This window comes from Macaca nemestrina, chromosome 14 (genome assembly GCF_043159975.1).
Source record: "Macaca nemestrina isolate mMacNem1 chromosome 14, mMacNem.hap1, whole genome shotgun sequence".
Lineage (NCBI taxonomy): Eukaryota > Metazoa > Chordata > Mammalia > Primates > Cercopithecidae > Macaca > Macaca nemestrina.
This window is the reverse complement of record NC_092138.1, coordinates 43,357,824-43,370,872: the sequence shown is the minus strand read 5'-3', so window position 1 is coordinate 43,370,872 and position 13,049 is coordinate 43,357,824.

Here is a 13,049-nt window from a genome sequence, read left to right as displayed (position 1 = left end):
CAGGAAAATAGGGTACTTATTGAATATATTAATTTCATCAAGAATTTGTTAGAACTGGCCTCTTCTCATTTTTATCTTATCCTTAGGATACAACTCTTAATCCTAAAGTATGGCCTTACTTTTAAGGCTGTTGCACTTGCATTGGGTCTCACCTAAGAAGAGCCAAGGTTATTTTCCAAAATCCCACCATCATGGCAGGATTTGAGTTTTAATCCCTGTCTTAACACACATGGATGCTGAAATCTTTGTTCAACTTTGCAGCTTCCCATGTTTTCCTTGGATTTTTAACATGCACATGTTTAGCCAAAAAGCTGACCAATTCCTTGAAGGTTATTTAAATGTAGATATTTAAACTTTGTTTCTGTGGTTCCCTACTCTCTAGAAGTTTGCCTGCCTCAGATTCGGACCTCTGTCTTTTCAGTCCAGAAATACAGACAGTTTTGATTCAAACTCTCTTTCCCTGCGCCTTTGATAAATGTCCTTCAAAGATTGTGCGGGGAATTGGAGGTGTGTGCCTATTCTCTTAAGGATCATAGACTCTTTATGTCACGCCTCTGTTGCTCACCAATACCTTCAGACTTTTGTTCTATGTATGTTTGCAGTTTTTATAACAATTTTTGGTAGAAAAGGTAGGGTAATACTTCTTCATGGCTGGAACTGAAAACCTGTGGGAACTTTGTCCTCCTTGAATCTAAGGATTCATATATTTCATCTGTTCCATAAAGCTTCATGTTTAGCAGCTTGAACGTTATTCTTTTCCATTCTTTTTATTCCCTCTTTAAATCATTTTAAATATATTAAAACTAATCATTCTATTGCTCTTTTAGCCATTTAACATTTCTTTCATAATTTTAAATCCTTATACCTTCAAGTTAATCTGAGTGACTCCTCAGCTCTTCCAGAAGTCAATTTCTCTCTTTGGATGGGCCCAAATGGATGTGTTAATTCCTTCGAGTGTGTGTGTGTGGTTTTTTTTTTTCCAATTTCAATTACTATATATTTTATTTCTACAAAAGTTTTTGGGTTTTTTCCCTGGAAAAAATGGTGTTTTCTATTTTTTTGTTTTTTAACAATTTATGCTCTTCCTTCCTGATAGTTTCTATTTCTTCTTGTTTACTTTTATAGCTTCTTTTAGTTTAATCTCAAGTTCTTGGAATTTAAATTATCTTGTGTTTTGGTGTGCTAACTCCTCCTATAGTGAATCATTATCTTGGATGGTTTGGAATCTTCCTCAGCGCCTCTTCATTAATAATTTTTTGTTATTATTTTTGTTTTATTTTACTGTAATTCCATTCCTGTAGAGTTACAGGAGTGTCCTTAATGAGTGGTTAATATCTCCAGTCAGGAACAAATTGAAGTCTTGGAGTTTCCCCCACAACAAGGATAATGCAAATTCAGAATCAATACCCACCCATGCCTGAGGCCCGGGATTTCCGTTTCCTATGGAAATCCTTTTTTCTCAAACTGTACAAAATTTCCTGTGGCCTGTTTTGGTTGCTGGGTGGATTCTTTTGAATTTTTTTTTTTATTATACTTTAAGTTCTAGGGTACATGTGGATAAAGTGCAGGTTTGTTACATATGTATACTTGTGCCATGTTGGCATGCTGCACCCATCAACTCGTCAGCACCCATCAACTCGTCATTTACATCAGGTATAACTCCCAATGCAATCCCTCCCCGCCTCCCCCCTCCCCGTGATAGGCCCCGGTGTGTGATGTTCCCCTTCCAGAGTCCAAGTGATCTCATTGTTCAGTTCCCACCTATGAGTGAGAACATGTGGTGTTTGGTTTTCTGTTCTTGTGATAGTTTGCTGAGAATGATAGTTTCCAGCTGCATCCATGTCCCTACAAAGGACACAAACTCATCCTTTTTTATGGCTGCATAGTATTCCATGGTGTATATGTGCCACATTTTCTTAATCCAGTCTGTCACTGATGGACATTTGGGTTGATTCCAAGTCTTTGCTATTGTGAATAGTGCCGCAATAAACATACGTGTGCATGTGTCTTTATAGCAGCATGATTTATAATCCTTTGGGTATATACCCAGTAATGGGATGGCTGGGTCATATGGTACTTCTAGTTCTAGATCCTTGAGGAGTCGCCATACTGTTTTCCATAATGGTTGAACTAGTTTACAATCCCACCAACAGTGTAAAAGTGTTCCTATTTCTCCACATCCTCTCCAGCATCTGTTGTTTCCTGACTTTTTAATGATTGCCATTCTAACTGGTGTGAGATGGCATCTCATTGTGGTTTTGATTTGCATTTCTCTGATGGCCAGTGATGATGAGCATTTTTTCATGTGTCTGTTGGCTGTATGAATGTCTTCTTTTGAGAACTGTCTGTTCATATCCTTTGCCCACTTTTTGATGGGGTTGTTTTTTTCTTGTAAATTTGTTTGAGTTCTTTGTAGGTTCTGGATATTAGCCCTTTGTCAGATGAGTAGATTGCAAAAATTTTCTTTTTTTTTGATTCTTTTGAATTCTTTTACTGAAAGGATAGTCCCTTCAGTGCCCTTGTTTTATGAAAAGGGGGATCAAACTCCAGCTCCTGGACTTAAATAGCAGTCAACACCACACCTCCTGCTCCTTTGTGAATAATTACTCTTCATAATTTTTAGGATGTATATCTATGTCCACTATCCTCTTAAGCCACCAAGGCTTTAGGGAGTTTACAATTCTGATTACAAATTCTTCTTAAGTTCTGGTACCATGTAATTTTTTTTAAAGCCTAGCATTTATTAAAAATGTTTTTAGCTGTATTTTATCTAGCATTTCTATGTGCTTACAGTAAGAGGGGCTCTTGTTAGTTTAGTTCTCCACTGTGTAAAATTCAAGTCAAAAAGGCTTTAAAGGTATGATAGGAACACTTGGATAATTTAAAGTACTTCTCTGGGGCCAGAACATACAATTAATGGTAGAAGGAGAATGGTGGGAAGTGACAAGTTCAGCAAGAATCAGATCACAAAGGGGCTTCATATGCTGTGCTCAACACTAAGACTGTCCTGGCCAGGGGCGTTGGGGCAGGGAAAGGGGGGGGGACTTTTTTTTAAACATGAAAATGACATGACCAGAGTTGTAGCTAAGATTATATTGGCTGCTATAGGGATCAAAGTTAATTATCATTGATTTCTGCATGAAGTTAGGGCCTCTACTTCTCTTTTAGAAATCCTGATTCGTGGGGAAAATCTCCAGGATCTTTGCCTTCTCCTTAAATTTTCTCTATTGATTAATAATCATGAGCATGTGTCACTTATATCATCAGAAGAAAATATAAAGCTATTTCCAATTTGGAAAAAAAGAAGAAATCCAAGATAAAACCCACCACCATCACCAATAATGAAGTGTGAACTATATAATTGAAGCAGATGAATGCTGAGGAAGTAAAATAATGCCTTTGCAGGGGTAGTGTTCACAAAAACAAAGTAATCTTTCATGCGTCACTGCCCTTCACCAAGGGAATGCAGAGGCCATTGGTGGAGCTCACATGGGTCCATTCCTATGTATGTGTAACTCCTTGGGATTTTGCGAGAAACTATTTCCTGGCACCTTGGTTTCCATTTGCCACAAGGCATCTGGTAACAATGGGTTATGAGGGTAGGTAAAGTGGCCCCTGCAGAGTTGTATAACTGTAATTCAGAGTTGCACCTTCTAGAGGAAACCTTTCTTTTCGACTCCCACCCACAACGGTCTGCCCTTTCTCTGAACTTATATTGTACCATGAACCTTGGCATTTGTTTTCTAAATATTAAAAAATAATATTGCCAAAGAGTACAGTTTATTAGGTTTTTACTAGATTCCAGAGGTACATTGTGCCCTATGTACATATATGTAATACGTACATGGTTTCATTTATTTTTAACTACTCTGAGATTGAGCAATATTTTTTTCCCATTTTACAGATGAAGAAAGAGAAGTTCATGAATAACTTGCCCAAGATCACCCAGTTTATTCATTCAGCAGCAAATATTTATCTAGCATCTATGTTTCGGGGTCTAAATTTAAGTGCCTGGCATACATATTTTATTTATTCCTTATAACATTTCTGGAAGTCGGTATTTTGATTTCCATTTTATAGATGAGGACTCTGAGTTACAGAGAAATTAAACAACTTCCTTAAGATCACATATTTAGTAAGCATAGATTTGTGACCCTTATCTGACATCCTCCAAAGCCCATGCTCTAAACCACTCCTTCTAAATCTGACTTGTCTATTCCTAAATTAACAACTGTCTAGACCTATGCTTTACATTGTGGGTTCCCACACTGCGCAACACATACTGGATATAAAGAGAAAATATATAGATACGAGAGAAGTGCCAAAAAATATCTTGATTAATAATGACCAAAGAACTTCAAGGAGAGACAATGTAGTGATGTCTCATTATCCAACACTTTGTAATAAAAATTGGATATGTATCTTTCCAGATACCTCAAACAAAAGTGCTTACTCTTTAAGCTGTTTTTGTCTGTGCTTGTTGTTGTTTTGAATAAAAACCCTTCTATAGCAAGCACTATGTGTATTCTGGCTTTTAAATATATATCCTGTCTTCTTATGCACAGTGATCAATGTGATTTAATCCATTCTTGAGAAGTCAGAATCATTGTCAGAAAATTAGTTTTACATTTACTAAAATATAACAATGCTAATAAAATGTGTTTACAACAGCTTATCTGCACACAGAAAGTTTGATCAAATATCATTTGAGGTTTAAAAACTCAAAGAAGTGAATAGGAAATACTTTGTAATTAACATATGAAATATTCTTTTTTTTTTTTTTGAGACAGCGTTTCACTCTTGTTGTCCAGGCTGGAGTGCAGTGGCATGATTTCAACTCACTGCAACCTCTGCCTTCCAGGTTCAAGTGATTCTCCTGCCTCAGCCTCCCAAGCAGCTGGAATTACAGGTGCCTGCCACCACACCTGGCTAATGTTTGTACTTTTAGTAGAGACAGGGTTTTATTACATTGGCCAGGCTAGTCCTGAACTCCTGACCTCAGGTGATCCACCCTCCTTGGCCCCCCAATGTGCTGGGATTACAAGTGTGAGACACCACACCCAGCCTATATTCATGTTTTCTATGCTCTGTAAGACACATAATTTTGTCTTTGTTTCTTTTGACACCTAAAAATTAGACTATGAGTGTGATCTAAAGATGTAAAGTAGTAAGAATAAACCACAGGTATATTTGCACTGCCACTCCAAAAAGAAAAGTAACCTGCAATGATGCCATTATACAAATAGTACTAACATTAAAGGAACGTGGGAGGAATTTCTAGAGATCTATTTCTGCGTCTTGCTTCTAACTAGCCCTCTAAAGTAATAGTACCTCTTAGCCTCAGAGTTCCAACACCTTCAACTGAAACATGGAATTATATCTAAATATTTTACACTTTGACATCTAACTTTTTTTGGTATCAACTCCATTTTGCCTACCCCCATCCTAGTACCTCCCCATTCTATTAGTAATTCAGGTTAATGAATTTTAGAAGACAGAAAAGAAAACAAGAAGGAGAACCAAGCCCAAAAGAAAACAGTTACTGTTATTATCATCATCAGGATGATAAAGTACCACCCCACTTATCAAAAATCAGATTTCTAGCAATTCCAGCAGGCTCCACCCTCCCTCTGCAACAACAAACAAAACAACCTTGAAACATTTAAAGGCTCTTGAAGAGCAAAAATGCTGTTATTACATTTATCCTCGTGACCTATTAGGAATCTTTATACACTTGCTCAGAGTCTATTTACTCATACTTTACATATAATTCTTATGTGCTTAAGTCTGTTTTACCCAAACCAAATAAATTAGAAGCAGAAAAATTTAAAATATCACCTCTAGGGCATATGTACACATGTATTATCAGAATAAAAAATTGAAACTGTCAGTTCAGAGTCAAAGAGGTCAGCTGTAAAAAAGAGCACATGTTCTCCCCCATTGTGGGACTGTCAGGCTTGAGAGAAGACTGCTAATTTACATGACTAAGTAGAGGCAGGACTCAAAACTAGGTCTCTAGAAATTCATTCCCAGGTTCCTTCAATGTTACTACTATTTGCATAATGGAGTTATTGCAGATTTCATTTCCTTTGAGATTCAGCCAAACCTGGGAGCCTTGTTGGAAATGCAGAATCTTAGGTCTCACACCTCAGACCTCCTGAACCAGAATCTGCATTTTAACATGATCCTCACATGATCCATACTCATGGTGAAGTTTAAGAAGCACTGTCTAATAAACATTCCAGATATACTTAAATACTTCCAAGATACGAAACTCACTAATGCATAGTCATCCTATTCCTTTGTCGGATAACTTTTTCTTTTTTCTTCTTTTATTTTGGTGGTGGTTGTTTATTCTTTTACTCTTTTTCTTATTTTTTGTTTGTAAGCTAAGTTTTATTGATTTAAGAAAGTTTTTTCATATTCAATTTCCCCATTACTTCCACCCTTTCGTCTTCATGTTTTATTCTCAAACCACACATGCAGTTAACCACTCTTCTTATGATAACCCTTTAAGTATTTGAGCATAGCTCTCAGTTTAGATCTGACATTACCACTCCCATCCCCTGCCTGTGTCCTCATCCCTTATTCCTAACTTCGTCTTTTCCACACTTACGTCAAAATTCATCATTATCAGACAAAGCATCCAGATTTCTTTTAACCATTTTTCATAAGCCCTGCTTTCTTCCCTGGATGCATGCAGTACATCAATTCCTTCTAAAAGTGAACCAAATTTCAGGTATCATCAAACAGCCTCCCTAGCCTCCCTCATACAAGGAGTTTTTCCTCCATCCCAGACCTTCTTACTGGGGACTTGCTTTTGCTTTTTATAATTGAGAAATAGTACTATGATGTCATTTTATGTTGCATTTAATTCTACCACTTCTCCAACTACGCTTTCCATGCATTCTCCTGCTGCTTATGGTAGAAAAGTAAAAATGTTTCACTCAATGCTGTAGGTCTTTTTCTTCTGGAGCTCTGCATTAGTGAATTAACTCAAAAACTTTTTATGCTCACTTATCACTAAACCTACTGGTAAGTTTTTTTCAAATAATCAAAAACTCCAGATCTTCCTTAAAAGCCAGATACTTACCATTGAGAATATTTCTGTTTCCTGCTATGTTTTTAAGAATTCTTACAGACACAGTTTAATACTTCAGGTGCCAGGTTGGAATCATTTCAACCACTTGAGTAAAGAATTTAGAATCTGATCTTGAAAATCATCTTTTTGTGTTTTTTTTTCAGTGGTATAAATGAAAATGAACCTCTATGTAATTTGAAATATTATTTTAAGAATCCAAGAGCTAAAGATTAATAGTCATCGAGCATTTCGGTACAGAAGTATTTGCCAAAGGAGTTGTTAAAACTGAGGTTTCCAGGCTCACAGTTAGAAATCACAGAGTCTTAGGTACATGCTAGGAATTTTCATTTTTAATCAACACCCCAGAAGACAAGTCATTCACAGACTACAGTTTGCAAGATCTAGCTCTTTCACAGGCATATTTAGATTCTTCATCAAATTTATCAGCATCTACATTGTGCATAGTATTTAATTTTATTCAGCAGGTAGTGATCATTTTTAACCAATATTGGCTAAACACCTGTGTGCACAAGGCCCCAAAACGATATACCTAACCGAAATCAGGTGTTAAAACTTTCAAAAATGAGAAACTTCAGATTGATTGTCATTGCCAATCACCTTCATCATGAAAAATGTCATCAATAGTAAAGTGAGGCCACAGGGTTCTTAGGTTCCAAGAAGTGCTCACAATACATGTCTCTTGGACCACTTTATACACACATACAGTGTCATTGTCAGTAGCTATGTCTTTTAGCACAAATAAGGAGATATAAATGTAAAATGTTGGGGAGGGGGCAGGGGGGAGGGATTGCATTGGGAGTTATACCTGATGTAAATGACGAGTTGATGGGTGCTGACGAGTTGATGGGTGCAACACACCAACATGGCACAAGTATACATATGTAACAAACCTGCACGTTATGCACATGTACCCTAGAACTTAAAGTATAATAATAATAAAAAAAAGAAAAAGAAATGTAAAATGCAAGACTGAAAATCTTATGTACTAACTCTATGCCCATAATTTTCCATTTCCTTTCTAAGTCACGTCCCCTGATAAGAAGCTTTATGAAAGAGCTTTACTGTTTATATGAATAGCCTAAGTGTATAAACTAGACTCACATTTATTACATATCTTTCCAGATTTAAATGGGTTGAGAAATGGGTCAGTCATAAATACTAGTATGTATTTTACTATTACCTGTTTTTAGAGGTTATGCTTAAGGAACTACTGCTTTACTTCAACTCAGTAAAACTCTCGACTGAACTAAAATGAAAAACCTCTCACTTGTAAGTTAGTTCCCAGAATGAGTGAACTCTGGGATATTAAATTTATTCAGGTGTTATCCATTTATTTAATGTTGGTAAGCACAACAAAATGCACATGTGAAAGTTATGGTTTAATTGAAAAGCATATAGCATAACTTAACTAGACCCTCCTGCATCATGGTAAAAGTAGCAGCATGTGGGGCTAGGTTTAAAAAAATCTAATTACGAAAAGAACTATGGTAAAGTTTAGCCAATGCCTCCAAGCCAATATTTAGTCTTTTCAATAGGTAGTGACTATATATTTGATAATTTATAAAACCTGGCACTGCACAGCATTGATACAAACAAAAACACACACACACGTGTATACACACACACACACACACATCTCAAGAGAACCTCCTTACTAATCAGCAGTCACTTGATATACAAATTCTTCTGAGAATATATAATCCACTTCATGTATCTTTTGGCTCTCATCCAGGATTTTTTACCCACAGTCTAGGATAGATAAATAAGATTTTCACCTGGTAGAAATCACCCTCCATTCATCATTGGAAGTCTAGTTGAACAGTAGGTCAAAATGTACATGCTCTGAAATTGAGAGATGACCTTGGTGTTACCAAGTTGGTAGACATCGTGAGTAACAAACACTCATCCTAGTAAGCTACAATGGTGGATTTTCATGATTGAATGGATGTTCTGTCCTGCTGGTTTCCTGTAGATTTGCAAGTTGTGAGAGTTGGGCTAAATATGGGAGCTTAAAGTAGGAGTAACTTTCATTAGGTTGCCAAGCTGGCAACTTTTTCTCAAGCTACAAAGACAGTGGACTGAATCAGCTTGCAAGAACTCACAACTGGCAGGTTTTACTTTGAACCTGCTTTCTTGTTTCCTGGCAGGTTTACTGATCTTCATTTTTGTCCAGATGTGAGTTTCAAGGTGTTTAAGGAAAATCAACCCTTTTACAAGTTAAGTGCTCCTCAAACCAGAGTAGGGCCTTCATGGGCCTTCATGGCCCTAGAGCCTGAGAGGACACTGTACTCTGTTTAACTTTGGTAGAGCTAGGACATTTTCTTATCATTACTACGCCTTTCTTTCCATAATAAACTTCCTCATTGATCAAATATGCTGAAGATTGTGCCAGTAAGAACATTCGTAAATTTTAATTGTGGAAAACCAGTCTTGCAATTCCAGCTGTGGATTTTCACAAGTATTCGCTAATCTTTTTCTTCTTGAATAAAGAATTCCTAAACTTAGCAACTGTGAGCTTGGTTGACATTCATTTTATTTAATTATCAAATATTTTTTGCTTCATAAATATTTTTTTGAACCAAACTCAGCCCCAAATTGGCTAAATATAGATACAAATATCAATATCATCACACAATATACCAGGCAATCTTGCTGCCACTGATGAGGAAAATCATTCTTAAACTCACTATGGATATGTTCAAATATAATAACTGAATTTTAAAGTTGTGAAGGGTGGGATTGGGGATTTTGCAGCAATCACATTCAGTAAATGTAGTCGGTGGAAAAGAGGAATTAACTGGATAACTGCTAAAATCTCTAGTTTGTCTGTGCATCTTCCTTTAAATTACTTCAGTTGAATCATGGCCATTTGTAACATGGCGTCCAAGGAAAGCTCCAGTTTGATATGCTAAAGATGATTCTAAAACCCGGTGAAATAAATTTCATTTCTTAGAAATACTGCCTCAAGAAATATCTCTAACAGGTCATACTGATATAGCCAAAACAGTTATTTAAAATAGTGCATATATAATGGGTTATTTTACCTAGACCCTGTTGCTGTAACCTTCATTCCACTGGCTAGTCTTTGCAGAATCTTTTAAAGGAGCTTATTAAACTAACCATTGCAATTAGATAAAAGAAACTAGAGACCTGAAAAGTGAAAAGGCAGGAACGGATTATCAGTTTTCAGGCAGTATGATAGTATACCTGAAAATCCAAGAGACCCAGTAGGAAAACTATTACAAGCAATTAGGAAATCTAGATAGAGAAGTAAAAAATTAACAATCAAAAAATGATTGCTTTCATATACATAACAAAGACCAGTTTGAATGTGTGACTGATAAGTCAATTTTTTAAAGCTGCAAATGTGTTAAAACACTTAGAAATGCCCACAGCCATATCATACTGAATGGGCAAAAACTAGAAGCATTCCATTTGAAAACCAGCTCAAGACAAGGATGCCCTCTCTCACCACTCCTATTCAACGTAGTATTGGAAGTTCTGGCCAGGGCAATTAGGCAAGAGAAAGAAATAAAGGGAATTCAATTAGGCAAAGAGAAAGTCAAATTGTCTCTGCAGATGACATGATCATATATTTAGAAAACACCATCGCCTCAGCTCAAAATCTCCTTAAGTTGATAAGCAACTTCAGCAAGTCTCAGAATACAAAATCAAAGTGCAAAAACCACGAGCATTCCTATACACCAATAACAGACAAACAGCCAAATCATGAGTGAACTCCTATTCACAACTGCTACAAATAGAGTAAAATACCTAGGAATACAACTTACAAGGGATGGGAAGGACCTCTTCAAGGAGAACTACAAACCACTGCCCAAGGAAATAAGAGGACACAAACACATGGAAAAACATTCCAGGCTCACAAATAGGAAGAATCAATATTATGAAAATGGCCATACTGCCCAAAGTAATTTATAGATTCAATGCCATCTCCATCAAGCTACCATTGACTTTTTTCACAGAATTAGAAAAAACTACTTTAAATCTCATATGGAACCAAAAAAGAGCCCGTATAGCCAAGACAATCCTAAGCCAAAAGAACAAAGCTGGAAGCATCACCCTACCTGACTTCAAACTACACTACAAGACTACAGTAACCAAAACAGCATGTTACTGGTACCAAAACAGATATATAGATCAATGGAACAGAACAGAGGCCTCAGAAGTAACCCCACACATCTACAACTGTCTGATCTTTGACAGACCTGGAAAAAAAAAAAAAAAAAAAAAAAAAAAAAAAAAAAAAGCAATGGGGAAAGGATTCCCTATTTAAAAAATGGTGTTGGGAAAACTGTCTAGCCATAAGCAGAAAACTGAAACTGGATCCCTTCCTTACACCTTATACAAAAATTAACTCAAGATGGATTAAAGACTTAAACATAAGACCTAAAATCATAAAATCCCTAGGAGAAAACCTATGCAATACCATTCAGGACATAGGTATGGGCAAAGACTTCATGACTAAAACACCAAAAGAAATGGCAACAAAAGCCAAAATTGACAAATGGCATCTAATTAAACTAAAGAGCTTCTGTACAGCAAAAGAAACTGTCAACAGAATGAACAGGCAACATACAGAATGGGAGAAAAATTTTGCAATCTATTCATCTGAAAAAGGGCTAATATCCAGAATCTACCAAGAACGTAAACAAATTTACAAGAAAAAACAAACAACCTCATCAAAAAGTGGGCAAAGGATAGGAACAGACCTTTCTCAATAGAAGACATTTATGTGGTCAACAAACATGAAAAAAGCTCATCATCACTGGTTATTAGAGAAATGCACATCAAAACCACAATGAGATACCATCTCACACCACTTAGAATGGTGATCATTAAAAAGTCAAGAAACAACAGATGCTGGAGAGGATGTAGAGAAACAGGAACACTTTTACACTGTTGGTAGGAATGTAAATTAATTCAACCATTGTGGAAGACAGTGTGGTGATTCTTCAAGGATCTAGAACTAGAAATACCATTTGACCTAGCAATCCCATTACTGGTTATATACCCAAAGGATTATAAATTATTCAACTATAAAGATACATGTATACATATGTTTACTGCGGCACTGTTCACAATAGCAAAGACTTGGAACCAACCCAGATGCCCATCAATGATAGACTGGATAAAGAAAATGTGGCACAAATACACCATGGAATACTATGCAGCCATAAAAACGGATGAGTTCATGTCCTTTGCAGGGACATGGATGAAGCGGGAAACCATCATTCTCAGCAAACTAACACATGAACAGAAAACGAAATCTATACATGTTCTCGGTCAAAAGTGGAAGTTGAATAATGAGAACACATGGACATGGGGAGGAGCATCACACACCAGGGCCTGTCAGGGGGTGGGGGGCTGGCGGAGGAATAGCATTAGGAGAAATACCTAATGTAGATGACGGGTTGTTGGTTGCAGCAAACCACCATGGCATGCGTATACCTATGTAACAAATCTGCATGTTCTGCACATGTACCCCAGAACTTAAAGTATAATTAAAAAAAAACCTAGAAATGAATAAGAAATATTCTAGTCCCATATAAGGAAAACTGTACTACATGACTGAAATGCCAAAGAGACACTTGAGTAAATAGAAAGACATATCAGGTGTGGGGACAGGAATACTCAACATCATAAGGGTAAATTTATAAATTTAGGACAATCTCAATTAAAAGACCAACATGTTTAAAAATACATTTTAAAAGCCAGGAAACCTCTGACAGAGAAGAACAATGAGGGCAGATTAGACCTATAGACATATCAATGTTAAAGCATGAAGTCTTAGTAATTAAAACATGAAGCCAGGTGTGGTGGCTCATAGCTATAATCTCAGCACTTTGTGATGCTGTAGGAGGATCACTTGAGCTCAGGAGTTTGAGGCTGCAGTGAGCTGTGCTTGTGCCACTGCACTGTAGGATGG